The 22,688-nt window shown below is 47.8% G+C and overlaps 72 pseudogenes; all 72 read right to left on the bottom strand.

Annotated features, from left to right (window-relative positions):
* Positions 1-92: 92 nt before the first annotated feature.
* LOC143797922 (5S ribosomal RNA) lies at positions 93-211 on the bottom strand (annotated as a pseudogene).
* Positions 212-288: 77 nt separating this feature from the next.
* On the bottom strand, positions 289-407 carry LOC143800699 (5S ribosomal RNA; annotated as a pseudogene).
* A 246-nt stretch (positions 408-653) lies between these two features.
* LOC143798425 (5S ribosomal RNA) lies at positions 654-772 on the bottom strand (annotated as a pseudogene).
* Positions 773-849: 77 nt separating this feature from the next.
* LOC143800309 (5S ribosomal RNA) lies at positions 850-968 on the bottom strand (annotated as a pseudogene).
* Positions 969-1,218: 250 nt separating this feature from the next.
* On the bottom strand, positions 1,219-1,337 carry LOC143797920 (5S ribosomal RNA; annotated as a pseudogene).
* A 454-nt stretch (positions 1,338-1,791) lies between these two features.
* LOC143797968 (5S ribosomal RNA) lies at positions 1,792-1,910 on the bottom strand (annotated as a pseudogene).
* Positions 1,911-1,987: 77 nt separating this feature from the next.
* On the bottom strand, positions 1,988-2,106 carry LOC143800308 (5S ribosomal RNA; annotated as a pseudogene).
* Positions 2,107-2,363: 257 nt separating this feature from the next.
* Positions 2,364-2,482, bottom strand: LOC143797919 (5S ribosomal RNA; annotated as a pseudogene).
* Positions 2,483-2,559: 77 nt separating this feature from the next.
* Positions 2,560-2,678, bottom strand: LOC143800307 (5S ribosomal RNA; annotated as a pseudogene).
* A 257-nt stretch (positions 2,679-2,935) lies between these two features.
* LOC143797918 (5S ribosomal RNA) lies at positions 2,936-3,054 on the bottom strand (annotated as a pseudogene).
* A 443-nt stretch (positions 3,055-3,497) lies between these two features.
* LOC143798424 (5S ribosomal RNA) lies at positions 3,498-3,616 on the bottom strand (annotated as a pseudogene).
* Positions 3,617-3,693: 77 nt separating this feature from the next.
* Positions 3,694-3,812, bottom strand: LOC143800306 (5S ribosomal RNA; annotated as a pseudogene).
* A 251-nt stretch (positions 3,813-4,063) lies between these two features.
* Positions 4,064-4,182, bottom strand: LOC143798015 (5S ribosomal RNA; annotated as a pseudogene).
* Positions 4,183-4,259: 77 nt separating this feature from the next.
* Positions 4,260-4,378, bottom strand: LOC143800305 (5S ribosomal RNA; annotated as a pseudogene).
* A 257-nt stretch (positions 4,379-4,635) lies between these two features.
* LOC143797916 (5S ribosomal RNA) lies at positions 4,636-4,754 on the bottom strand (annotated as a pseudogene).
* A 77-nt stretch (positions 4,755-4,831) lies between these two features.
* On the bottom strand, positions 4,832-4,950 carry LOC143800698 (5S ribosomal RNA; annotated as a pseudogene).
* Positions 4,951-5,196: 246 nt separating this feature from the next.
* LOC143798423 (5S ribosomal RNA) lies at positions 5,197-5,315 on the bottom strand (annotated as a pseudogene).
* A 77-nt stretch (positions 5,316-5,392) lies between these two features.
* Positions 5,393-5,511, bottom strand: LOC143800303 (5S ribosomal RNA; annotated as a pseudogene).
* Positions 5,512-5,762: 251 nt separating this feature from the next.
* Positions 5,763-5,881, bottom strand: LOC143798014 (5S ribosomal RNA; annotated as a pseudogene).
* Positions 5,882-5,958: 77 nt separating this feature from the next.
* On the bottom strand, positions 5,959-6,077 carry LOC143800302 (5S ribosomal RNA; annotated as a pseudogene).
* A 251-nt stretch (positions 6,078-6,328) lies between these two features.
* LOC143797915 (5S ribosomal RNA) lies at positions 6,329-6,447 on the bottom strand (annotated as a pseudogene).
* Positions 6,448-6,524: 77 nt separating this feature from the next.
* Positions 6,525-6,643, bottom strand: LOC143800301 (5S ribosomal RNA; annotated as a pseudogene).
* Positions 6,644-6,903: 260 nt separating this feature from the next.
* On the bottom strand, positions 6,904-7,022 carry LOC143797914 (5S ribosomal RNA; annotated as a pseudogene).
* Positions 7,023-7,099: 77 nt separating this feature from the next.
* Positions 7,100-7,218, bottom strand: LOC143800696 (5S ribosomal RNA; annotated as a pseudogene).
* A 246-nt stretch (positions 7,219-7,464) lies between these two features.
* Positions 7,465-7,583, bottom strand: LOC143798422 (5S ribosomal RNA; annotated as a pseudogene).
* A 77-nt stretch (positions 7,584-7,660) lies between these two features.
* Positions 7,661-7,779, bottom strand: LOC143800300 (5S ribosomal RNA; annotated as a pseudogene).
* Positions 7,780-8,029: 250 nt separating this feature from the next.
* Positions 8,030-8,148, bottom strand: LOC143797913 (5S ribosomal RNA; annotated as a pseudogene).
* A 454-nt stretch (positions 8,149-8,602) lies between these two features.
* Positions 8,603-8,721, bottom strand: LOC143797967 (5S ribosomal RNA; annotated as a pseudogene).
* A 77-nt stretch (positions 8,722-8,798) lies between these two features.
* LOC143800299 (5S ribosomal RNA) lies at positions 8,799-8,917 on the bottom strand (annotated as a pseudogene).
* Positions 8,918-9,174: 257 nt separating this feature from the next.
* On the bottom strand, positions 9,175-9,293 carry LOC143797912 (5S ribosomal RNA; annotated as a pseudogene).
* Positions 9,294-9,370: 77 nt separating this feature from the next.
* Positions 9,371-9,489, bottom strand: LOC143800297 (5S ribosomal RNA; annotated as a pseudogene).
* Positions 9,490-9,746: 257 nt separating this feature from the next.
* On the bottom strand, positions 9,747-9,865 carry LOC143797911 (5S ribosomal RNA; annotated as a pseudogene).
* A 443-nt stretch (positions 9,866-10,308) lies between these two features.
* LOC143798421 (5S ribosomal RNA) lies at positions 10,309-10,427 on the bottom strand (annotated as a pseudogene).
* Positions 10,428-10,504: 77 nt separating this feature from the next.
* LOC143800296 (5S ribosomal RNA) lies at positions 10,505-10,623 on the bottom strand (annotated as a pseudogene).
* Positions 10,624-10,873: 250 nt separating this feature from the next.
* On the bottom strand, positions 10,874-10,992 carry LOC143798012 (5S ribosomal RNA; annotated as a pseudogene).
* A 77-nt stretch (positions 10,993-11,069) lies between these two features.
* LOC143800295 (5S ribosomal RNA) lies at positions 11,070-11,188 on the bottom strand (annotated as a pseudogene).
* Positions 11,189-11,445: 257 nt separating this feature from the next.
* On the bottom strand, positions 11,446-11,564 carry LOC143797910 (5S ribosomal RNA; annotated as a pseudogene).
* Positions 11,565-11,641: 77 nt separating this feature from the next.
* On the bottom strand, positions 11,642-11,760 carry LOC143800695 (5S ribosomal RNA; annotated as a pseudogene).
* Positions 11,761-12,006: 246 nt separating this feature from the next.
* LOC143798420 (5S ribosomal RNA) lies at positions 12,007-12,125 on the bottom strand (annotated as a pseudogene).
* Positions 12,126-12,202: 77 nt separating this feature from the next.
* Positions 12,203-12,321, bottom strand: LOC143800294 (5S ribosomal RNA; annotated as a pseudogene).
* Positions 12,322-12,572: 251 nt separating this feature from the next.
* LOC143798011 (5S ribosomal RNA) lies at positions 12,573-12,691 on the bottom strand (annotated as a pseudogene).
* A 77-nt stretch (positions 12,692-12,768) lies between these two features.
* LOC143800293 (5S ribosomal RNA) lies at positions 12,769-12,887 on the bottom strand (annotated as a pseudogene).
* Positions 12,888-13,144: 257 nt separating this feature from the next.
* Positions 13,145-13,263, bottom strand: LOC143797908 (5S ribosomal RNA; annotated as a pseudogene).
* A 639-nt stretch (positions 13,264-13,902) lies between these two features.
* On the bottom strand, positions 13,903-14,021 carry LOC143800291 (5S ribosomal RNA; annotated as a pseudogene).
* A 251-nt stretch (positions 14,022-14,272) lies between these two features.
* Positions 14,273-14,391, bottom strand: LOC143798718 (5S ribosomal RNA; annotated as a pseudogene).
* Positions 14,392-14,468: 77 nt separating this feature from the next.
* LOC143800290 (5S ribosomal RNA) lies at positions 14,469-14,587 on the bottom strand (annotated as a pseudogene).
* A 259-nt stretch (positions 14,588-14,846) lies between these two features.
* LOC143800879 (5S ribosomal RNA) lies at positions 14,847-14,965 on the bottom strand (annotated as a pseudogene).
* A 76-nt stretch (positions 14,966-15,041) lies between these two features.
* On the bottom strand, positions 15,042-15,160 carry LOC143800693 (5S ribosomal RNA; annotated as a pseudogene).
* Positions 15,161-15,406: 246 nt separating this feature from the next.
* LOC143798419 (5S ribosomal RNA) lies at positions 15,407-15,525 on the bottom strand (annotated as a pseudogene).
* Positions 15,526-15,602: 77 nt separating this feature from the next.
* LOC143800289 (5S ribosomal RNA) lies at positions 15,603-15,721 on the bottom strand (annotated as a pseudogene).
* Positions 15,722-15,972: 251 nt separating this feature from the next.
* Positions 15,973-16,091, bottom strand: LOC143798010 (5S ribosomal RNA; annotated as a pseudogene).
* A 77-nt stretch (positions 16,092-16,168) lies between these two features.
* On the bottom strand, positions 16,169-16,287 carry LOC143800288 (5S ribosomal RNA; annotated as a pseudogene).
* Positions 16,288-16,544: 257 nt separating this feature from the next.
* LOC143797907 (5S ribosomal RNA) lies at positions 16,545-16,663 on the bottom strand (annotated as a pseudogene).
* A 77-nt stretch (positions 16,664-16,740) lies between these two features.
* Positions 16,741-16,859, bottom strand: LOC143800692 (5S ribosomal RNA; annotated as a pseudogene).
* A 246-nt stretch (positions 16,860-17,105) lies between these two features.
* On the bottom strand, positions 17,106-17,224 carry LOC143798418 (5S ribosomal RNA; annotated as a pseudogene).
* Positions 17,225-17,301: 77 nt separating this feature from the next.
* Positions 17,302-17,420, bottom strand: LOC143800287 (5S ribosomal RNA; annotated as a pseudogene).
* A 251-nt stretch (positions 17,421-17,671) lies between these two features.
* On the bottom strand, positions 17,672-17,790 carry LOC143798009 (5S ribosomal RNA; annotated as a pseudogene).
* A 77-nt stretch (positions 17,791-17,867) lies between these two features.
* LOC143800286 (5S ribosomal RNA) lies at positions 17,868-17,986 on the bottom strand (annotated as a pseudogene).
* Positions 17,987-18,237: 251 nt separating this feature from the next.
* LOC143797906 (5S ribosomal RNA) lies at positions 18,238-18,356 on the bottom strand (annotated as a pseudogene).
* A 77-nt stretch (positions 18,357-18,433) lies between these two features.
* On the bottom strand, positions 18,434-18,552 carry LOC143800285 (5S ribosomal RNA; annotated as a pseudogene).
* Positions 18,553-18,812: 260 nt separating this feature from the next.
* On the bottom strand, positions 18,813-18,931 carry LOC143797905 (5S ribosomal RNA; annotated as a pseudogene).
* Positions 18,932-19,008: 77 nt separating this feature from the next.
* On the bottom strand, positions 19,009-19,127 carry LOC143800691 (5S ribosomal RNA; annotated as a pseudogene).
* A 246-nt stretch (positions 19,128-19,373) lies between these two features.
* On the bottom strand, positions 19,374-19,492 carry LOC143798416 (5S ribosomal RNA; annotated as a pseudogene).
* A 77-nt stretch (positions 19,493-19,569) lies between these two features.
* LOC143800284 (5S ribosomal RNA) lies at positions 19,570-19,688 on the bottom strand (annotated as a pseudogene).
* Positions 19,689-19,938: 250 nt separating this feature from the next.
* On the bottom strand, positions 19,939-20,057 carry LOC143797904 (5S ribosomal RNA; annotated as a pseudogene).
* Positions 20,058-20,511: 454 nt separating this feature from the next.
* On the bottom strand, positions 20,512-20,630 carry LOC143797966 (5S ribosomal RNA; annotated as a pseudogene).
* A 77-nt stretch (positions 20,631-20,707) lies between these two features.
* LOC143800283 (5S ribosomal RNA) lies at positions 20,708-20,826 on the bottom strand (annotated as a pseudogene).
* Positions 20,827-21,083: 257 nt separating this feature from the next.
* LOC143797903 (5S ribosomal RNA) lies at positions 21,084-21,202 on the bottom strand (annotated as a pseudogene).
* A 77-nt stretch (positions 21,203-21,279) lies between these two features.
* Positions 21,280-21,398, bottom strand: LOC143800282 (5S ribosomal RNA; annotated as a pseudogene).
* A 257-nt stretch (positions 21,399-21,655) lies between these two features.
* LOC143797902 (5S ribosomal RNA) lies at positions 21,656-21,774 on the bottom strand (annotated as a pseudogene).
* A 443-nt stretch (positions 21,775-22,217) lies between these two features.
* Positions 22,218-22,336, bottom strand: LOC143798415 (5S ribosomal RNA; annotated as a pseudogene).
* Positions 22,337-22,413: 77 nt separating this feature from the next.
* On the bottom strand, positions 22,414-22,532 carry LOC143800280 (5S ribosomal RNA; annotated as a pseudogene).
* Between the last annotated feature and the right edge of the window lie 156 nt (positions 22,533-22,688).

The raw sequence follows: 22,688 nt of genomic DNA, 5'->3' as shown, positions 1-22,688 counted from the left end.
GAGTGGCCAATGACAGATTGTTCAAACCAGTGCGGCTCTTTTCAAGAGGAATACAATCGTCAGGGAAAGCTTGGATCAAAACGAAAAAACCAAGTCAACGGTACCAGGGATTCCCAGCCAGTCTCCCATGCTGGTACTTGCCTAGCCTCAAGCTGCTTAGCATTTGCGATCTGACGAGGGCAGGCACATTCAGCTTAGTGTGGCCATTGACCGATTGCTTTCGCGTCTGCTAGTCTTTTCAAGATGAAAACAATCGTAAGGGAAAGCTTTGAGAAAAAAAAAATAGCAAGTCAACGGTACCGGGGATTCCCAGCCAGTCTCCCATGCCGGTACTTGCCCAGCCTCAAGCTGCTTAGCGTTTGCGATCTGACGAGGGCAGGCACATGCAGCTTAGAGTGGCCATTGACGGAAAACTAGCACCACAGCGGGTCTTTTCAAGAGATATAAAATTGTAAGGGAAAGCTTTGATAAACCCCCCCCCCAAAAAAAAAAAAAAGAAACTTGCCCAGCCTCAAGCTGCTTAGCATTTGCGATCTGACCAGAGCTGGCACATTCAGCTTAGAGTGGCCAATGACAAATTGTTCACACCAGTGCGGCTCTTTTCAAGAGGAATACAATCGTTAGGGAAAGCTTGGATCAAAACGAAAAAACCAAGTCAACGGTACCAGGGATTCCCAGCCAGTCTCCCATGCTGGTACTTGCCTAGCCCCAAGCTGCTTAGCATTTGCGATCTGACGAGGGCAGGCACATTCAGCTTAGTGTGGCCATTGACCGATTGCTTTCGCGTCTGCTAGTCTTTTCAAGATGAAAACAATCGTAAGGGAAAGCTTTGAGAAAAACAAAATAGCAAGTCAACGGTACCGGGGATTCCCAGCCAGTCTCCCATGCCGGTACTTGCCCAGCCTCAAGCTGCTTAGCGTTTGCGATCTGACGAGGGCAGGCACATTCAGCTTAGAGTGGCCATTGACGGACAACTAGCACCACAGCGGGTCTTTTCAAGAGATATAAAATTGTAAGGGAAAGCTTTGATAAACCCCCCCCCCCAAAAAAAAAAAAAAAAAAAAACTTGCCCAGCCTCAAGCTGCTTAGCATTTGCGATCTAACCAGAGCTGGCACATTCAGCTTAGAGTGGCCAATGACAGATTGTTCACACCAGTGCGGCTCTTTTCAAGAGGAATACAATCGTCAGGGAAAGCTTGGATCAAAACGAAAAAACCAAGTCAACGGTACCAGGGATTCCCAGCCAGTCTCCCATGCTGGTACTTGCCTAGCCTCAAGCTGCTTAGCATTTGCGATCTGACGAGGGCAGGCACATTCAGCTTAGTGTGGCCATTGACCGATTTCTTTCGCGTCTGCTAGTCTTTTCAAGATGAAAACAATCGTAAGGGAAAGCTTTGAGAAAAACAAAATAGCAAGTCAACGGTACCGGGGATTCCCAGCCAGTCTCCCATGCCGGTACTTGCCCAGCCTCAAGCTGCTTAGCGTTTGCGATTTGACGAGGGCAGGCACATTCAGCTTAGAGTGGCCATTGACGGACAACTAGCACCACAGCGGGTCTTTTCAAGAGATATAAAATTGTAAGGGAAAGCTTTGATAAACCCCCCCCCCCAAAAAAAAAAAAAAAAAAGAAAAAAGAAACTTGCCCAGCCTCAAGCTGCTTAGCATTTGCGATCTGACCAGAGCTGGCACATTCAGCTTAGAGTGGCCAATGACAGATTGTTCAAACCAGTGCGGCTCTTTTCAAGAGGAATACAATCGTCAGGGAAAGCTTGGATCAAAACGAAAAAACCAAGTCAACAGTACCAGGGATTCCCAGCCAGTCTCCCATGCTGGTACTTGCCTAGCCTCAAGCTGCTTAGCATTTGCGATCTGACGAGGGCAGGCACATTCAGCTTAGTGTGGCCATTGACCGATTGCTTTCGCGTCTGCTAGTCTTTTCAAGATGAAAACAATCGTAAGGGAAAGCTTTGAGAAAAACAAAATAGCAAGTCAACGGTACCGGGGATTCCCAGCCAGTCTCCCATGCCGGTACTTGCCCAGCCTCAAGCTGCTTAGCGTTTGCGATCTGACGAGGGCAGGCACATTCAGCTTAGAGTGGCCATTGACGGACAACTAGCACCACAGCGGGTCTTTTCAAGAGATATAAAATTGTAAGGCAAAGCTTTGATAAACCCCCCCCCCAAAAAAAAAAAAAAAAAAGAAAAAAGAAACTTGCCCAGCCTCAAGCTGCTTAGCATTTGCGATCTGACCAGAGCTGGCACATTCAGCTTAGAGTGGCCAATGACAGATTGTTCAAACCAGTGCGGCTCTTTTCAAGAGGAATACAATCGTCAGGGAAAGCTTGGATCAAAACGAAAAAACCAAGTCAACGGTACCAGGGATTCCCAGCCAGTCTCCCATGCTGGTACTTGCCTAGCCTCAAGCTGCTTAGCATTTGCGATCTGACGAGGGCAGGCACATTCAGCTTAGTGTGGCCATTGACCGATTGCTTTCGCGTCTGCTAGTCTTTTCAAGATGAAAACAATCGTAAGGGAAAGCTTTGAGAAAAACAAAATAGCAAGTCAACGGTACCGGGGATTCCCAGCCAGTCTCCCATGCCGGTACTTGCCCAGCCTCAAGCTGCTTAGCGTTTGCGATCTGACGAGGGCAGGCACATTCAGCTTAGAGTGGCCATTGACGGACAACTAGCACCACAGCGGGTCTTTTCAAGAGATATAAAATTGTAAGGCAAAGCTTTGATAAACCCCCCCCCCAAAAAAAAAAAAAAAAAAGAAAAAAGAAACTTGCCCAGCCTCAAGCTGCTTAGCATTTGCGATCTGACCAGAGCTGGCACATTCAGCTTAGAGTGGCCAATGACAGATTGTTCAAACCAGTGCGGCTCTTTTCAAGAGGAATACAATCGTCAGGGAAAGCTTGGATCAAAACGAAAAAACCAAGTCAACGGTACCAGGGATTCCCAGCCAGTCTCCCATGCTGGTACTTGCCTAGCCTCAAGCTGCTTAGCATTTGCGATCTGACGAGGGCAGGCACATTCAGCTTAGTGTGGCCATTGACCGATTGCTTTCGCGTCTGCTAGTCTTTTCAAGATGAAAACAATCGTAAGGGAAAGCTTTGAGAAAAAAAAAATAGCAAGTCAGCGGTACCGGGGATTCCCAGCCAGTCTCCCATGCCGGTACTTGCCCAGCCTCAAGCTGCTTAGCGTTTGCGATCTGACGAGGGCAGGCACATGCAGCTTAGAGTGGCCATTGACGGAAAACTAGCACCACAGCGGGTCTTTTCAAGAGATATAAAATTGTAAGGGAAAGCTTTGATAAACCCCCCCCCCCAAAAAAAAAAAAAAGAAACTTGCCCAGCCTCAAGCTGCTTAGCATTTGCGATCTGACCAGAGCTGGCACATTCAGCTTAGAGTGGCCAATGACAAATTGTTCACACCAGTGCGGCTCTTTTCAAGAGGAATACAATCGTTAGGGAAAGCTTGGATCAAAACGAAAAAACCAAGTCAACGGTACCAGGGATTCCCAGCCAGTCTCCCATGCTGGTACTTGCCTAGCCCCAAGCTGCTTAGCATTTGCGATCTGACGAGGGCAGGCACATTCAGCTTAGTGTGGCCATTGACCGATTGCTTTCGCGTCTGCTAGTCTTTTCAAGATGAAAACAATCGTAAGGGAAAGCTTTGAGAAAAACAAAATAGCAAGTCAACGGTACCGGGGATTCCCAGCCAGTCTCCCATGCCGGTACTTGCCCAGCCTCAAGCTGCTTAGCGTTTGCGATCTGACGAGGGCAGGCACATTCAGCTTAGAGTGGCCATTGACGGACAACTAGCACCACAGCGGGTCTTTTCAAGAGATATAAAATTGTAAGGGAAAGCTTTGATAAACCCCCCCCCCAAAAAAAAAAAAAAAAAAAGAAACTTGCCCAGCCTCAAGCTGCTTAGCATTTGCGATCTGACCAGAGCTGGCACATTCAGCTTAGAGTGGCCAATGACAGATTGTTCAAACCAGTGCGGCTCTTTTCAAGAGGAATACAATCGTCAGGGAAAGCTTGGATCAAAACGAAAAAACCAAGTCAACGGTACCAGGGATTCCCAGCCAGTCTCCCATGGTGGTACTTGCCTAGCCTCAAGCTGCTTAGCATTTGCGATCTGACGAGGGCAGGCACATTCAGCTTAGTGTGGCCATTGACCGATTGCTTTCGTGTCTGCTAGTCTTTTCAAGATGAAAACAATCGTAAGGGAAAGCTTTGAGAAAAACAAAATAGCAAGTCAACGGTACCGGGGATTCCCAGCCAGTCTCCCATGCCGGTACTTGCCCAGCCTCAAGCTGCTTAGCGTTTGCGATCTGACGAGGGCAGGCACATTCAGCTTAGAGTGGCCATTGACGGACAACTAGCACCACAGCGGGTCTTTTCAAGAGATATAAAATTGTAAGGGAAAGCTTTGATAAACCCCCCCCCCAAAAAAAAAAAAAAAAAAGAAAAAAGAAACTTGCCCAGCCTCAAGCTGCTTAGCATTTGCGATCTGACCAGAGCTGGCACATTCAGCTTAGAGTGGCCAATGACAGATTGTTCAAACCAGTGCGGCTCTTTTCAAGAGGAATACAATCGTCAGGGAAAGCTTGGATCAAAACGAAAAAACCAAGTCAACGGTACCAGGGATTCCCAGCCAGTCTCCCATGCTGGTACTTGCCTAGCCTCAAGCTGCTTAGCATTTGCGATCTGACGAGGGCAGGCACATTCAGCTTAGTGTGGCCATTGACCGATTGCTTTCGCGTCTGCTAGTCTTTTCAAGATGAAAACAATCGTAAGGGAAAGCTTTGAGAAAAAAAAAATAGCAAGTCAACGGTACCGGGGATTCCCAGCCAGTCTCCCATGCCGGTACTTGCCCAGCCTCAAGCTGCTTAGCGTTTGCGATCTGACGAGGGCAGGCACATGCAGCTTAGAGTGGCCATTGACGGAAAACTAGCACCACAGCGGGTCTTTTCAAGAGATATAAAATTGTAAGGGAAAGCTTTGATAAACCCCCCCCCCCAAAAAAAAAAAAAGAAACTTGCCCAGCCTCAAGCTGCTTAGCATTTGCGATCTGACCAGAGCTGGCACATTCAGCTTAGAGTGGCCAATGACAAATTGTTCACACCAGTGCGGCTCTTTTCAAGAGGAATACAATCGTTAGGGAAAGCTTGGATCAAAACGAAAAAACCAAGTCAACGGTACCAGGGATTCCCAGCCAGTCTCCCATGCTGGTACTTGCCTAGCCCCAAGCTGCTTAGCATTTGCGATCTGACGAGGGCAGGCACATTCAGCTTAGTGTGGCCATTGACCGATTGCTTTCGCGTCTGCTAGTCTTTTCAAGATGAAAACAATCGTAAGGGAAAGCTTTGAGAAAAACAAAATAGCAAGTCAACGGTACCGGGGATTCCCAGCCAGTCTCCCATGCCGGTACTTGCCCAGCCTCAAGCTGCTTAGCGTTTGCGATCTGACGAGGGCAGGCACATTCAGCTTAGAGTGGCCATTGACGGACAACTAGCACCACAGCGGGTCTTTTCAAGAGATATAAAATTGTAAGGGAAAGCTTTGATAAACCCCCCCCCCAAAAAAAAAAAAAAAAAAAGAAACTTGCCCAGCCTCAAGCTGCTTAGCATTTGCGATCTGACCAGAGCTGGCACATTCAGCTTAGAGTGGCCAATGACAGATTGTTCAAACCAGTGCGGCTCTTTTCAAGAGGAATACAATCGTCAGGGAAAGCTTGGATCAAAACGAAAAAACCAAGTCAACGGTACCAGGGATTCCCAGCCAGTCTCCCATGGTGGTACTTGCCTAGCCTCAAGCTGCTTAGCATTTGCGATCTGACGAGGGCAGGCACATTCAGCTTAGTGTGGCCATTGACCGATTGCTTTCGTGTCTGCTAGTCTTTTCAAGATGAAAACAATCGTAAGGGAAAGCTTTGAGAAAAACAAAATAGCAAGTCAACGGTACCGGGGATTCCCAGCCAGTCTCCCATGCCGGTACTTGCCCAGCCTCAAGCTGCTTAGCGTTTGCGATCTGACGAGGGCAGGCACATTCAGCTTAGAGTGGCCATTGACGGACAACTAGCACCACAGCGGGTCTTTTCAAGAGATATAAAATTGTAAGGGAAAGCTTTGATAAACCCCCCCCCCAAAAAAAAAAAAAAAAAAAGAAACTTGCCCAGCCTCAAGCTGCTTAGCATTTGCGATCTAACCAGAGCTGGCACATTCAGCTTAGAGTGGCCAATGACAGATTGTTCACACCAGTGCGGCTCTTTTCAAGAGGAATACAATCGTCAGGGAAAGCTTGGATCAAAACGAAAAAACCAAGTCAACGGTACCAGGGATTCCCAGCCAGTCTCCCATGCTGGTACTTGCCTAGCCTCAAGCTGCTTAGCATTTGCGATCTGACGAGGGCAGGCACATTCAGCTTAGTGTGGCCATTGACCGATTGCTTTCGCGCCTGCTAGTCTTTTCAAGATGAAAACAATCGTAAGGGAAAGCTTTGAGAAAAACAAAATAGCAAGTCAACGGTACCGGGGATTCCCAGCCAGTCTCCCATGCCGGTACTTGCCCAGCCTCAAGCTGCTTAGCGTTTGCGATCTGACGAGGGCAGGCACATTCAGCTTAGAGTGGCCATTGACGGACAACTAGCACCACAGCGGGTCTTTTCAAGAGATATAAAATTGTAAGGGAAAGCTTTGATAAACCCCCCCCCCCCAAAAAAAAAAAAAAAAAAAGAAAAAAGAAACTTGCCCAGCCTCAAGCTGCTTAGCATTTGCGATCTGACCAGAGCTGGCACATTCAGCTTAGAGTGGCCAATGACAGATTGTTCAAACCAGTGCGGCTCTTTTCAAGAGGAATACAATCGTCAGGGAAAGCTTGGATCAAAACGAAAAAACCAAGTCAACGGTACCAGGGATTCCCAGCCAGTCTCCCATGCTGGTACTTGCCTAGCCTCAAGCTGCTTAGCATTTGCGATCTGACGAGGGCAGGCACATTCAGCTTAGTGTGGCCATTGACCGATTGCTTTCGCGTCTGCTAGTCTTTTCAAGATGAAAACAATCGTAAGGGAAAGCTTTGAGAAAAAAAAAATAGCAAGTCAACGGTACCGGGGATTCCCAGCCAGTCTCCCATGCCGGTACTTGCCCAGCCTCAAGCTGCTTAGCGTTTGCGATCTGACGAGGGCAGGCACATGCAGCTTAGAGTGGCCATTGACGGAAAACTAGCACCACAGCGGGTCTTTTCAAGAGATATAAAATTGTAAGGGAAAGCTTTGATAAACCCCCCCCCCAAAAAAAAAAAAAAGAAACTTGCCCAGCCTCAAGCTGCTTAGCATTTGCGATCTGACCAGAGCTGGCACATTCAGCTTAGAGTGGCCAATGACAAATTGTTCACACCAGTGCGGCTCTTTTCAAGAGGAATACAATCGTTAGGGAAAGCTTGGATCAAAACGAAAAAACCAAGTCAACGGTACCAGGGATTCCCAGCCAGTCTCCCATGCTGGTACTTGCCTAGCCCCAAGCTGCTTAGCATTTGCGATCTGACGAGGGCAGGCACATTCAGCTTAGTGTGGCCATTGACCGATTGCTTTCGCGTCTGCTAGTCTTTTCAAGATGAAAACAATCGTAAGGGAAAGCTTTGAGAAAAACAAAATAGCAAGTCAACGGTACCGGGGATTCCCAGCCAGTCTCCCATGCCGGTACTTGCCCAGCCTCAAGCTGCTTAGCGTTTGCGATCTGACGAGGGCAGGCACATTCAGCTTAGAGTGGCCATTGACGGACAACTAGCACCACAGCGGGTCTTTTCAAGAGATATAAAATTGTAAGGGAAAGCTTTGATAAACCCCCCCCCCCAAAAAAAAAAAAAAAAAAAAACTTGCCCAGCCTCAAGCTGCTTAGCATTTGCGATCTAACCAGAGCTGGCACATTCAGCTTAGAGTGGCCAATGACAGATTGTTCACACCAGTGCGGCTCTTTTCAAGAGGAATACAATCGTCAGGGAAAGCTTGGATCAAAACGAAAAAACCAAGTCAACGGTACCAGGGATTCCCAGCCAGTCTCCCATGCTGGTACTTGCCTAGCCTCAAGCTGCTTAGCATTTGCGATCTGACGAGGGCAGGCACATTCAGCTTAGTGTGGCCATTGACCGATTTCTTTCGCGTCTGCTAGTCTTTTCAAGATGAAAACAATCGTAAGGGAAAGCTTTGAGAAAAACAAAATAGCAAGTCAACGGTACCGGGGATTCCCAGCCAGTCTCCCATGCCGGTACTTGCCCAGCCTCAAGCTGCTTAGCGTTTGCGATTTGACGAGGGCAGGCACATTCAGCTTAGAGTGGCCATTGACGGACAACTAGCACCACAGCGGGTCTTTTCAAGAGATATAAAATTGTAAGGGAAAGCTTTGATAAACCCCCCCCCCCAAAAAAAAAAAAAAAAAAGAAAAAAGAAACTTGCCCAGCCTCAAGCTGCTTAGCATTTGCGATCTGACCAGAGCTGGCACATTCAGCTTAGAGTGGCCAATGACAGATTGTTCAAACCAGTGCGGCTCTTTTCAAGAGGAATACAATCGTCAGGGAAAGCTTGGATCAAAACGAAAAAACCAAGTCAACAGTACCAGGGATTCCCAGCCAGTCTCCCATGCTGGTACTTGCCTAGCCTCAAGCTGCTTAGCATTTGCGATCTGACGAGGGCAGGCACATTCAGCTTAGTGTGGCCATTGACCGATTGCTTTCGCGTCTGCTAGTCTTTTCAAGATGAAAACAATCGTAAGGGAAAGCTTTGAGAAAAACAAAATAGCAAGTCAACGGTACCGGGGATTCCCAGCCAGTCTCCCATGCCGGTACTTGCCCAGCCTCAAGCTGCTTAGCGTTTGCGATCTGACGAGGGCAGGCACATTCAGCTTAGAGTGGCCATTGACGGACAACTAGCACCACAGCGGGTCTTTTCAAGAGATATAAAATTGTAAGGCAAAGCTTTGATAAACCCCCCCCCCAAAAAAAAAAAAAAAAAAGAAAAAAGAAACTTGCCCAGCCTCAAGCTGCTTAGCATTTGCGATCTGACCAGAGCTGGCACATTCAGCTTAGAGTGGCCAATGACAGATTGTTCAAACCAGTGCGGCTCTTTTCAAGAGGAATACAATCGTCAGGGAAAGCTTGGATCAAAACGAAAAAACCAAGTCAACGGTACCAGGGATTCCCAGCCAGTCTCCCATGCTGGTACTTGCCTAGCCTCAAGCTGCTTAGCATTTGCGATCTGACGAGGGCAGGCACATTCAGCTTAGTGTGGCCATTGACCGATTGCTTTCGCGTCTGCTAGTCTTTTCAAGATGAAAACAATCGTAAGGGAAAGCTTTGAGAAAAACAAAATAGCAAGTCAACGGTACCGGGGATTCCCAGCCAGTCTCCCATGCCGGTACTTGCCCAGCCTCAAGCTGCTTAGCGTTTGCGATCTGACGAGGGCAGGCACATTCAGCTTAGAGTGGCCATTGACGGACAACTAGCACCACAGCGGGTCTTTTCAAGAGATATAAAATTGTAAGGCAAAGCTTTGATAAACCCCCCCCCCAAAAAAAAAAAAAAAAAAGAAAAAAGAAACTTGCCCAGCCTCAAGCTGCTTAGCATTTGCGATCTGACCAGAGCTGGCACATTCAGCTTAGAGTGGCCAATGACAGATTGTTCAAACCAGTGCGGCTCTTTTCAAGAGGAATACAATCGTCAGGGAAAGCTTGGATCAAAACGAAAAAACCAAGTCAACGGTACCAGGGATTCCCAGCCAGTCTCCCATGCTGGTACTTGCCTAGCCTCAAGCTGCTTAGCATTTGCGATCTGACGAGGGCAGGCACATTCAGCTTAGTGTGGCCATTGACCGATTGCTTTCGCGTCTGCTAGTCTTTTCAAGATGAAAACAATCGTAAGGGAAAGCTTTGAGAAAAAAAAAATAGCAAGTCAGCGGTACCGGGGATTCCCAGCCAGTCTCCCATGCCGGTACTTGCCCAGCCTCAAGCTGCTTAGCGTTTGCGATCTGACGAGGGCAGGCACATGCAGCTTAGAGTGGCCATTGACGGAAAACTAGCACCACAGCGGGTCTTTTCAAGAGATATAAAATTGTAAGGGAAAGCTTTGATAAACCCCCCCCCCCAAAAAAAAAAAAAAGAAACTTGCCCAGCCTCAAGCTGCTTAGCATTTGCGATCTGACCAGAGCTGGCACATTCAGCTTAGAGTGGCCAATGACAAATTGTTCACACCAGTGCGGCTCTTTTCAAGAGGAATACAATCGTTAGGGAAAGCTTGGATCAAAACGAAAAAACCAAGTCAACGGTACCAGGGATTCCCAGCCAGTCTCCCATGCTGGTACTTGCCTAGCCCCAAGCTGCTTAGCATTTGCGATCTGACGAGGGCAGGCACATTCAGCTTAGTGTGGCCATTGACCGATTGCTTTCGCGTCTGCTAGTCTTTTCAAGATGAAAACAATCGTAAGGGAAAGCTTTGAGAAAAACAAAATAGCAAGTCAACGGTACCGGGGATTCCCAGCCAGTCTCCCATGCCGGTACTTGCCCAGCCTCAAGCTGCTTAGCGTTTGCGATCTGACGAGGGCAGGCACATTCAGCTTAGAGTGGCCATTGACGGACAACTAGCACCACAGCGGGTCTTTTCAAGAGATATAAAATTGTAAGGGAAAGCTTTGATAAACCCCCCCCCCAAAAAAAAAAAAAAAAAAGAAACTTGCCCAGCCTCAAGCTGCTTAGCATTTGCGATCTGACCAGAGCTGGCACATTCAGCTTAGAGTGGCCAATGACAGATTGTTCAAACCAGTGCGGCTCTTTTCAAGAGGAATACAATCGTCAGGGAAAGCTTGGATCAAAACGAAAAAACCAAGTCAACGGTACCAGGGATTCCCAGCCAGTCTCCCATGGTGGTACTTGCCTAGCCTCAAGCTGCTTAGCATTTGCGATCTGACGAGGGCAGGCACATTCAGCTTAGTGTGGCCATTGACCGATTGCTTTCGTGTCTGCTAGTCTTTTCAAGATGAAAACAATCGTAAGGGAAAGCTTTGAGAAAAACAAAATAGCAAGTCAACGGTACCGGGGATTCCCAGCCAGTCTCCCATGCCGGTACTTGCCCAGCCTCAAGCTGCTTAGCGTTTGCGATCTGACGAGGGCAGGCACATTCAGCTTAGAGTGGCCATTGACGGACAACTAGCACCACAGCGGGTCTTTTCAAGAGATATAAAATTGTAAGGGAAAGCTTTGATAAACCCCCCCCCCAAAAAAAAAAAAAAAAAAGAAAAAAGAAACTTGCCCAGCCTCAAGCTGCTTAGCATTTGCGATCTGACCAGAGCTGGCACATTCAGCTTAGAGTGGCCAATGACAGATTGTTCAAACCAGTGCGGCTCTTTTCAAGAGGAATACAATCGTCAGGGAAAGCTTGGATCAAAACGAAAAAACCAAGTCAACGGTACCAGGGATTCCCAGCCAGTCTCCCATGCTGGTACTTGCCTAGCCTCAAGCTGCTTAGCATTTGCGATCTGACGAGGGCAGGCACATTCAGCTTAGTGTGGCCATTGACCGATTGCTTTCGCGTCTGCTAGTCTTTTCAAGATGAAAACAATCGTAAGGGAAAGCTTTGAGAAAAAAAAAATAGCAAGTCAACGGTACCGGGGATTCCCAGCCAGTCTCCCATGCCGGTACTTGCCCAGCCTCAAGCTGCTTAGCGTTTGCGATCTGACGAGGGCAGGCACATGCAGCTTAGAGTGGCCATTGACGGAAAACTAGCACCACAGCGGGTCTTTTCAAGAGATATAAAATTGTAAGGGAAAGCTTTGATAAACCCCCCCCCCCAAAAAAAAAAAAAGAAACTTGCCCAGCCTCAAGCTGCTTAGCATTTGCGATCTGACCAGAGCTGGCACATTCAGCTTAGAGTGGCCAATGACAAATTGTTCACACCAGTGCGGCTCTTTTCAAGAGGAATACAATCGTTAGGGAAAGCTTGGATCAAAACGAAAAAACCAAGTCAACGGTACCAGGGATTCCCAGCCAGTCTCCCATGCTGGTACTTGCCTAGCCCCAAGCTGCTTAGCATTTGCGATCTGACGAGGGCAGGCACATTCAGCTTAGTGTGGCCATTGACCGATTGCTTTCGCGTCTGCTAGTCTTTTCAAGATGAAAACAATCGTAAGGGAAAGCTTTGAGAAAAACAAAATAGCAAGTCAACGGTACCGGGGATTCCCAGCCAGTCTCCCATGCCGGTACTTGCCCAGCCTCAAGCTGCTTAGCGTTTGCGATCTGACGAGGGCAGGCACATTCAGCTTAGAGTGGCCATTGACGGACAACTAGCACCACAGCGGGTCTTTTCAAGAGATATAAAATTGTAAGGGAAAGCTTTGATAAACCCCCCCCCCAAAAAAAAAAAAAAAAAAAGAAACTTGCCCAGCCTCAAGCTGCTTAGCATTTGCGATCTGACCAGAGCTGGCACATTCAGCTTAGAGTGGCCAATGACAGATTGTTCAAACCAGTGCGGCTCTTTTCAAGAGGAATACAATCGTCAGGGAAAGCTTGGATCAAAACGAAAAAACCAAGTCAACGGTACCAGGGATTCCCAGCCAGTCTCCCATGGTGGTACTTGCCTAGCCTCAAGCTGCTTAGCATTTGCGATCTGACGAGGGCAGGCACATTCAGCTTAGTGTGGCCATTGACCGATTGCTTTCGTGTCTGCTAGTCTTTTCAAGATGAAAACAATCGTAAGGGAAAGCTTTGAGAAAAACAAAATAGCAAGTCAACGGTACCGGGGATTCCCAGCCAGTCTCCCATGCCGGTACTTGCCCAGCCTCAAGCTGCTTAGCGTTTGCGATCTGACGAGGGCAGGCACATTCAGCTTAGAGTGGCCATTGACGGACAACTAGCACCACAGCGGGTCTTTTCAAGAGATATAAAATTGTAAGGCAAAGCTTTGATAAACCCCCCCCCCAAAAAAAAAAAAAAAAAAGAAAAAAGAAACTTGCCCAGCCTCAAGCTGCTTAGCATTTGCGATCTGACCAGAGCTGGCACATTCAGCTTAGAGTGGCCAATGACAGATTGTTCAAACCAGTGCGGCTCTTTTCAAGAGGAATACAATCGTCAGGGAAAGCTTGGATCAAAACGAAAAAACCAAGTCAACGGTACCAGGGATTCCCAGCCAGTCTCCCATGCTGGTACTTGCCTAGCCTCAAGCTGCTTAGCATTTGCGATCTGACGAGGGCAGGCACATTCAGCTTAGTGTGGCCATTGACCGATTGCTTTCGCGTCTGCTAGTCTTTTCAAGATGAAAACAATCGTAAGGGAAAGCTTTGAGAAAAAAAAAATAGCAAGTCAGCGGTACCGGGGATTCCCAGCCAGTCTCCCATGCCGGTACTTGCCCAGCCTCAAGCTGCTTAGCGTTTGCGATCTGACGAGGGCAGGCACATGCAGCTTAGAGTGGCCATTGACGGAAAACTAGCACCACAGCGGGTCTTTTCAAGAGATATAAAATTGTAAGGGAAAGCTTTGATAAACCCCCCCCCCCAAAAAAAAAAAAAAGAAACTTGCCCAGCCTCAAGCTGCTTAGCATTTGCGATCTGACCAGAGCTGGCACATTCAGCTTAGAGTGGCCAATGACAAATTGTTCACACCAGTGCGGCTCTTTTCAAGAGGAATACAATCGTTAGGGAAAGCTTGGATCAAAACGAAAAAACCAAGTCAACGGTACCAGGGATTCCCAGCCAGTCTCCCATGCTGGTACTTGCCTAGCACCAAGCTGCTTAGCATTTGCGATCTGACGAGGGCAGGCACATTCAGCTTAGTGTGGCCATTGACCGATTGCTTTCGCGTCTGCTAGTCTTTTCAAGATGAAAACAATCGTAAGGGAAAGCTTTGAGAAAAACAAAATAGCAAGTCAACGGTACCGGGGATTCCCAGCCAGTCTCCCATGCCGGTACTTGCCCAGCCTCAAGCTGCTTAGCGTTTGCGATCTGACGAGGGCAGGCACATTCAGCTTAGAGTGGCCATTGACGGACAACTAGCACCACAGCGGGTCTTTTCAAGAGATATAAAATTGTAAGGAAAAGCTTTGATAAACCCCCCCCCCAAAAAAAAAAAAAAAAAAAGAAACTTGCCCAGCCTCAAGCTGCTTAGCATTTGCGATCTAACCAGAGCTGGCACATTCAGCTTAGAGTGGCCAATGACAGATTGTTCACACCAGTGCGGCTCTTTTCAAGAGGAATACAATCGTCAGGGAAAGCTTGGATCAAAACGAAAAAACCAAGTCAACGGTACCAGGGATTCCCAGCCAGTCTCCCATGCTGGTACTTGCCTAGCCTCAAGCTGCTTAGCATTTGCGATCTGACGAGGGCAGGCACATTCAGCTTAATGTGGCCATTGACCGATTGTTTTCGCGCCTGCTAGTCTTTTCAAGATGAAAACAATCGTAAGGGAAAGCTTTGAGAAAAACAAAATAGCAAGTCAACGGTACCGGGGATTCCCAGCCAGTCTCCCATGCCGGTACTTGCCCAGCCTCAAGCTGCTTAGCGTTTGCGATCTGACGAGGGCAGGCACATTCAGCTTAGAGTGGCCATTGACGGACAACTAGCACCACAGCGGGTCTTTTCAAGAGATATAAAATTGTAAGGGAAAGCTTTGATAAACCCCCCCCCCCCAAAAAAAAAAAAAAAAAAGAAAAAAGAAACTTGCCCAGCCTCAAGCTGCTTAGCATTTGCGATCTGACCAGAGCTGGCACATTCAGCTTAGAGTGGCCAATGACAGATTGTTCAAACCAGTGCGGCTCTTTTCAAGAGGAATACAATCGTCAGGGAAAGCTTGGATCAAAACGAAAAAACCAAGTCAACGGTACCAGGGATTCCCAGCCAGTCTCCCATGCTGGTACTTGCCTAGCCTCAAGCTGCTTAGCATTTGCGATCTGATGAGGGCAGGCACATTCAGCTTAGTGTGGCCATTGACCGATTGCTTTCGCGTCTGCTAGTCTTTTCAAGATGAAAACAATCGTAAGGGAAAGCTTTGAGAAAAAAAAATAGCAAGTCAACGGTACCGGGGATTCCCAGCCAGTCTCCCATGCCGGTACTTGCCCAGCCTCAAGCTGCTTAGCGTTTGCGATCTGACGAGGGCAGGCACATGCAGCTTAGAGTGGCCATTGACGGAAAACTAGCACCACAGCGGGTCTTTTCAAGAGATATAAAATTGTAAGGGAAAGCTTTGATAAACCCCCCCCCCAAAAAAAAAAAAAAGAAACTTGCCCAGCCTCAAGCTGCTTAGCATTTGCGATCTGACCAGAGCTGGCACATTCAGCTTAGAGTGGCCAATGACAAATTGTTCACACCAGTGCGGCTCTTTTCAAGAGGAATACAATCGTTAGGGAAAGCTTGGATCAAAACGAAAAAACCAAGTCAACGGTACCAGGGATTCCCAGCCAGTCTCCCATGCTGGTACTTGCCTAGCCCCAAGCTGCTTAGCATTTGCGATCTGACGAGGGCAGGCACATTCAGCTTAGTGTGGCCATTGACCGATTGCTTTCGCGTCTGCTAGTCTTTTCAAGATGAAAACAATCGTAAGGGAAAGCTTTGAGAAAAACAAAATAGCAAGTCAACGGTACCGGGGATTCCCAGCCAGTCTCCCATGCCGGTACTTGCCCAGCCTCAAGCTGCTTAGCGTTTGCGATCTGACGAGGGCAGGCACATTCAGCTTAGAGTGGCCATTGACGGACAACTAGCACCACAGCGGGTCTTTTCAAGAGATATAAAATTGTAAGGGAAAGCTTTGATAAACCCCCCCCCCAAAAAAAAAAAAAAAAAAAGAAACTTGCCCAGCCTCAAGCTGCTTAGCATTTGCGATCTGACCAGAGCTGGCACATTCAGCTTAGAGTGGCCAATGACAGATTGTTCAAACCAGTGCGGCTCTTTTCAAGAGGAATACAATCGTCAGGGAAAGCTTGGATCAAAACGAAAAAACCAAGTCAACGGTACCAGGGATTCCCAGCCAGTCTCCCATGGTGGTACTTGCCTAGCCTCAAGCTGCTTAGCATTTGCGATCTGACGAGGGCAGGCACATTCAGCTTAGTGTGGCCATTGACCGATTGCTTTCGTGTCTGCTAGTCTTTTCAAGATGAAAACAATCGTAAGGGAAAGCTTTGAGAAAAACAAAATAGCAAGTCAACGGTACCGGGGATTCCCAGCCAGTCTCCCATGCCGGTACTTGCCCAGCCTCAAGCTGCTTAGCGTTTGCGATCTGACGAGGGCAGGCACATTCAGCTTAGAGTGGCCATTGACGGACAACTAGCACCACAGCGGGTCTTTTCAAGAGATATAAAATTGTAAGGGAAAGCTTTGATAAACCCCCCCCCCAAAAAAAAAAAAAAAAAAGAAAAAAGAAACTTGCCCAGCCTCAAGCTGCTTAGCATTTGCGATCTGACCAGAGCTGGCACATTCAGCTTAGAGTGGCCAATGACAGATTGTTCAAACCAGTGCGGCTCTTTTCAAGAGGAATACAATCGTCAGGGAAAGCTTGGATCAAAACGAAAAAACCAAGTCAACGGTACCAGGGATTCCCAGCCAGTCTCCCATGCTGGTACTTGCCTAGCCTCAAGCTGCTTAGCATTTGCGATCTGACGAGGGCAGGCACATTCAGCTTAGTGTGGCCATTGACCGATTGCTTTCGCGTCTGCTAGTCTTTTCAAGATGAAAACAATCGTAAGGGAAAGCTTTGAGAAAAAAAAAATAGCAAGTCAACGGTACCGGGGATTCCCAGCCAGTCTCCCATGCCGGTACTTGCCCAGCCTCAAGCTGCTTAGCGTTTGCGATCTGACGAGGGCAGGCACATGCAGCTTAGAGTGGCCATTGACGGAAAACTAGCACCACAGCGGGTCTTTTCAAGAGATATAAAATTGTAAGGGAAAGCTTTGATAAACCCCCCCCCCCAAAAAAAAAAAAAGAAACTTGCCCAGCCTCAAGCTGCTTAGCATTTGCGATCTGACCAGAGCTGGCACATTCAGCTTAGAGTGGCCAATGACAAATTGTTCACACCAGTGCGGCTCTTTTCAAGAGGAATACAATCGTTAGGGAAAGCTTGGATCAAAACGAAAAAACCAAGTCAACGGTACCAGGGATTCCCAGCCAGTCTCCCATGCTGGTACTTGCCTAGCCCCAAGCTGCTTAGCATTTGCGATCTGACGAGGGCAGGCACATTCAGCTTAGTGTGGCCATTGACCGATTGCTTTCGCGTCTGCTAGTCTTTTCAAGATGAAAACAATCGTAAGGGAAAGCTTTGAGAAAAACAAAATAGCAAGTCAACGGTACCGGGGATTCCCAGCCAGTCTCCCATGCCGGTACTTGCCCAGCCTCAAGCTGCTTAGCGTTTGCGATCTGACGAGGGCAGGCACATTCAGCTTAGAGTGGCCATTGACGGACAACTAGCACCACAGCGGGTCTTTTCAAGAGATATAAAATTGTAAGGGAAAGCTTTGATAAACCCCCCCCCCAAAAAAAAAAAAAAAAAAAGAAACTTGCCCAGCCTCAAGCTGCTTAGCATTTGCGATCTGACCAGAGCTGGCACATTCAGCTTAGAGTGGCCAATGACAGATTGTTCAAACCAGTGCGGCTCTTTTCAAGAGGAATACAATCGTCAGGGAAAGCTTGGATCAAAACGAAAAAACCAAGTCAACGGTACCAGGGATTCCCAGCCAGTCTCCCATGGTGGTACTTGCCTAGCCTCAAGCTGCTTAGCATTTGCGATCTGACGAGGGCAGGCACATTCAGCTTAGTGTGGCCATTGACCGATTGCTTTCGTGTCTGCTAGTCTTTTCAAGATGAAAACAATCGTAAGGGAAAGCTTTGAGAAAAACAAAATAGCAAGTCAACGGTACCGGGGATTCCCAGCCAGTCTCCCATGCCGGTACTTGCCCAGCCTCAAGCTGCTTAGCGTTTGCGATCTGACGAGGGCAGGCACATTCAGCTTAGAGTGGCCATTGACGGACAACTAGCACCACAGCGGGTCTTTTCAAGAGATATAAAATTGTAAGGGAAAGCTTTGATAAACCCCCCCCCCAAAAAAAAAAAAAAAAAAAGAAACTTGCCCAGCCTCAAGCTGCTTAGCATTTGCGATCTAACCAGAGCTGGCACATTCAGCTTAGAGTGGCCAATGACAGATTGTTCACACCAGTGCGGCTCTTTTCAAGAGGAATACAATCGTCAGGGAAAGCTTGGATCAAAACGAAAAAACCAAGTCAACGGTACCAGGGATTCCCAGCCAGTCTCCCATGCTGGTACTTGCCTAGCCTCAAGCTGCTTAGCATTTGCGATCTGACGAGGGCAGGCACATTCAGCTTAGTGTGGCCATTGACCGATTGCTTTCGCGCCTGCTAGTCTTTTCAAGATGAAAACAATCGTAAGGGAAAGCTTTGAGAAAAACAAAATAGCAAGTCAACGGTACCGGGGATTCCCAGCCAGTCTCCCATGCCGGTACTTGCCCAGCCTCAAGCTGCTTAGCGTTTGCGATCTGACGAGGGCAGGCACATTCAGCTTAGAGTGGCCATTGACGGACAACTAGCACCACAGCGGGTCTTTTCAAGAGATATAAAATTGTAAGGGAAAGCTTTGATAAACCCCCCCCCCCCAAAAAAAAAAAAAAAAAAAGAAAAAAGAAACTTGCCCAGCCTCAAGCTGCTTAGCATTTGCGATCTGACCAGAGCTGGCACATTCAGCTTAGAGTGGCCAATGACAGATTGTTCAAACCAGTGCGGCTCTTTTCAAGAGGAATACAATCGTCAGGGAAAGCTTGGATCAAAACGAAAAAACCAAGTCAACGGTACCAGGGATTCCCAGCCAGTCTCCCATGCTGGTACTTGCCTAGCCTCAAGCTGCTTAGCATTTGCGATCTGACGAGGGCAGGCACATTCAGCTTAGTGTGGCCATTGACCGATTGCTTTCGCGTCTGCTAGTCTTTTCAAGATGAAAACAATCGTAAGGGAAAGCTTTGAGAAAAAAAAAATAGCAAGTCAACGGTACCGGGGATTCCCAGCCAGTCTCCCATGCCGGTACTTGCCCAGCCTCAAGCTGCTTAGCGTTTGCGATCTGACGAGGGCAGGCACATGCAGCTTAGAGTGGCCATTGACGGAAAACTAGCACCACAGCGGGTCTTTTCAAGAGATATAAAATTGTAAGGGAAAGCTTTGATAAACCCCCCCCCCAAAAAAAAAAAAAAGAAACTTGCCCAGCCTCAAGCTGCTTAGCATTTGCGATCTGACCAGAGCTGGCACATTCAGCTTAGAGTGGCCAATGACAAATTGTTCACACCAGTGCGGCTCTTTTCAAGAGGAATACAATCGTTAGGGAAAGCTTGGATCAAAACGAAAAAACCAAGTCAACGGTACCAGGGATTCCCAGCCAGTCTCCCATGCTGGTACTTGCCTAGCCCCAAGCTGCTTAGCATTTGCGATCTGACGAGGGCAGGCACATTCAGCTTAGTGTGGCCATTGACCGATTGCTTTCGCGTCTGCTAGTCTTTTCAAGATGAAAACAATCGTAAGGGAAAGCTTTGAGAAAAACAAAATAGCAAGTCAACGGTACCGGGGATTCCCAGCCAGTCTCCCATGCCGGTACTTGCCCAGCCTCAAGCTGCTTAGCGTTTGCGATCTGACGAGGGCAGGCACATTCAGCTTAGAGTGGCCATTGACGGACAACTAGCACCACAGCGGGTCTTTTCAAGAGATATAAAATTGTAAGGGAAAGCTTTGATAAACCCCCCCCCCCAAAAAAAAAAAAAAAAAAAAACTTGCCCAGCCTCAAGCTGCTTAGCATTTGCGATCTAACCAGAGCTGGCACATTCAGCTTAGAGTGGCCAATGACAGATTGTTCACACCAGTGCGGCTCTTTTCAAGAGGAATACAATCGTCAGGGAAAGCTTGGATCAAAACGAAAAAACCAAGTCAACGGTACCAGGGATTCCCAGCCAGTCTCCCATGCTGGTACTTGCCTAGCCTCAAGCTGCTTAGCATTTGCGATCTGACGAGGGCAGGCACATTCAGCTTAGTGTGGCCATTGACCGATTTCTTTCGCGTCTGCTAGTCTTTTCAAGATGAAAACAATCGTAAGGGAAAGCTTTGAGAAAAACAAAATAGCAAGTCAACGGTACCGGGGATTCCCAGCCAGTCTCCCATGCCGGTACTTGCCCAGCCTCAAGCTGCTTAGCGTTTGCGATTTGACGAGGGCAGGCACATTCAGCTTAGAGTGGCCATTGACGGACAACTAGCACCACAGCGGGTCTTTTCAAGAGATATAAAATTGTAAGGGAAAGCTTTGATAAACCCCCCCCCCCAAAAAAAAAAAAAAAAAAGAAAAAAGAAACTTGCCCAGCCTCAAGCTGCTTAGCATTTGCGATCTGACCAGAGCTGGCACATTCAGCTTAGAGTGGCCAATGACAGATTGTTCAAACCAGTGCGGCTCTTTTCAAGAGGAATACAATCGTCAGGGAAAGCTTGGATCAAAACGAAAAAACCAAGTCAACAGTACCAGGGATTCCCAGCCAGTCTCCCATGCTGGTACTTGCCTAGCCTCAAGCTGCTTAGCATTTGCGATCTGACGAGGGCAGGCACATTCAGCTTAGTGTGGCCATTGACCGATTGCTTTCGCGTCTGCTAGTCTTTTCAAGATGAAAACAATCGTAAGGGAAAGCTTTGAGAAAAACAAAATAGCAAGTCAACGGTACCGGGGATTCCCAGCCAGTCTCCCATGCCGGTACTTGCCCAGCCTCAAGCTGCTTAGCGTTTGCGATCTGACGAGGGCAGGCACATTCAGCTTAGAGTGGCCATTGACGGACAACTAGCACCACAGCGGGTCTTTTCAAGAGATATAAAATTGTAAGGCAAAGCTTTGATAAACCCCCCCCCCAAAAAAAAAAAAAAAAAAGAAAAAAGAAACTTGCCCAGCCTCAAGCTGCTTAGCATTTGCGATCTGACCAGAGCTGGCACATTCAGCTTAGAGTGGCCAATGACAGATTGTTCAAACCAGTGCGGCTCTTTTCAAGAGGAATACAATCGTCAGGGAAAGCTTGGATCAAAACGAAAAAACCAAGTCAACGGTACCAGGGATTCCCAGCCAGTCTCCCATGCTGGTACTTGCCTAGCCTCAAGCTGCTTAGCATTTGCGATCTGACGAGGGCAGGCACATTCAGCTTAGTGTGGCCATTGACCGATTGCTTTCGCGTCTGCTAGTCTTTTCAAGATGAAAACAATCGTAAGGGAAAGCTTTGAGAAAAACAAAATAGCAAGTCAACGGTACCGGGGATTCCCAGCCAGTCTCCCATGCCGGTACTTGCCCAGCCTCAAGCTGCTTAGCGTTTGCGATCTGACGAGGGCAGGCACATTCAGCTTAGAGTGGCCATTGACGGACAACTAGCACCACAGCGGGTCTTTTCAAGAGATATAAAATTGTAAGGCAAAGCTTTGATAAACCCCCCCCCCAAAAAAAAAAAAAAAAAAGAAAAAAGAAACTTGCCCAGCCTCAAGCTGCTTAGCATTTGCGATCTGACCAGAGCTGGCACATTCAGCTTAGAGTGGCCAATGACAGATTGTTCAAACCAGTGCGGCTCTTTTCAAGAGGAATACAATCGTCAGGGAAAGCTTGGATCAAAACGAAAAAACCAAGTCAACGGTACCAGGGATTCCCAGCCAGTCTCCCATGCTGGTACTTGCCTAGCCTCAAGCTGCTTAGCATTTGCGATCTGACGAGGGCAGGCACATTCAGCTTAGTGTGGCCATTGACCGATTGCTTTCGCGTCTGCTAGTCTTTTCAAGATGAAAACAATCGTAAGGGAAAGCTTTGAGAAAAAAAAAATAGCAAGTCAGCGGTACCGGGGATTCCCAGCCAGTCTCCCATGCCGGTACTTGCCCAGCCTCAAGCTGCTTAGCGTTTGCGATCTGACGAGGGCAGGCACATGCAGCTTAGAGTGGCCATTGACGGAAAACTAGCACCACAGCGGGTCTTTTCAAGAGATATAAAATTGTAAGGGAAAGCTTTGATAAACCCCCCCCCCCAAAAAAAAAAAAAAGAAACTTGCCCAGCCTCAAGCTGCTTAGCATTTGCGATCTGACCAGAGCTGGCACATTCAGCTTAGAGTGGCCAATGACAAATTGTTCACACCAGTGCGGCTCTTTTCAAGAGGAATACAATCGTTAGGGAAAGCTTGGATCAAAACGAAAAAACCAAGTCAACGGTACCAGGGATTCCCAGCCAGTCTCCCATGCTGGTACTTGCCTAGCCCCAAGCTGCTTAGCATTTGCGATCTGACGAGGGCAGGCACATTCAGCTTAGTGTGGCCATTGACCGATTGCTTTCGCGTCTGCTAGTCTTTTCAAGATGAAAACAATCGTAAGGGAAAGCTTTGAGAAAAACAAAATAGCAAGTCAACGGTACCGGGGATTCCCAGCCAGTCTCCCATGCCGGTACTTGCCCAGCCTCAAGCTGCTTAGCGTTTGCGATCTGACGAGGGCAGGCACATTCAGCTTAGAGTGGCCATTGACGGACAACTAGCACCACAGCGGGTCTTTTCAAGAGATATAAAATTGTAAGGGAAAGCTTTGATAAACCCCCCCCCCAAAAAAAAAAAAAAAAAAAGAAACTTGCCCAGCCTCAAGCTGCTTAGCATTTGCGATCTGACCAGAGCTGGCACATTCAGC

Source organism: Ranitomeya variabilis, chromosome 1 (assembly GCF_051348905.1).
Source record: "Ranitomeya variabilis isolate aRanVar5 chromosome 1, aRanVar5.hap1, whole genome shotgun sequence".
NCBI lineage: Eukaryota > Metazoa > Chordata > Amphibia > Anura > Dendrobatidae > Ranitomeya > Ranitomeya variabilis.
Note: the sequence above shows the minus strand (reverse complement) of the source record. Positions and strands in the feature narration are given on the sequence as shown.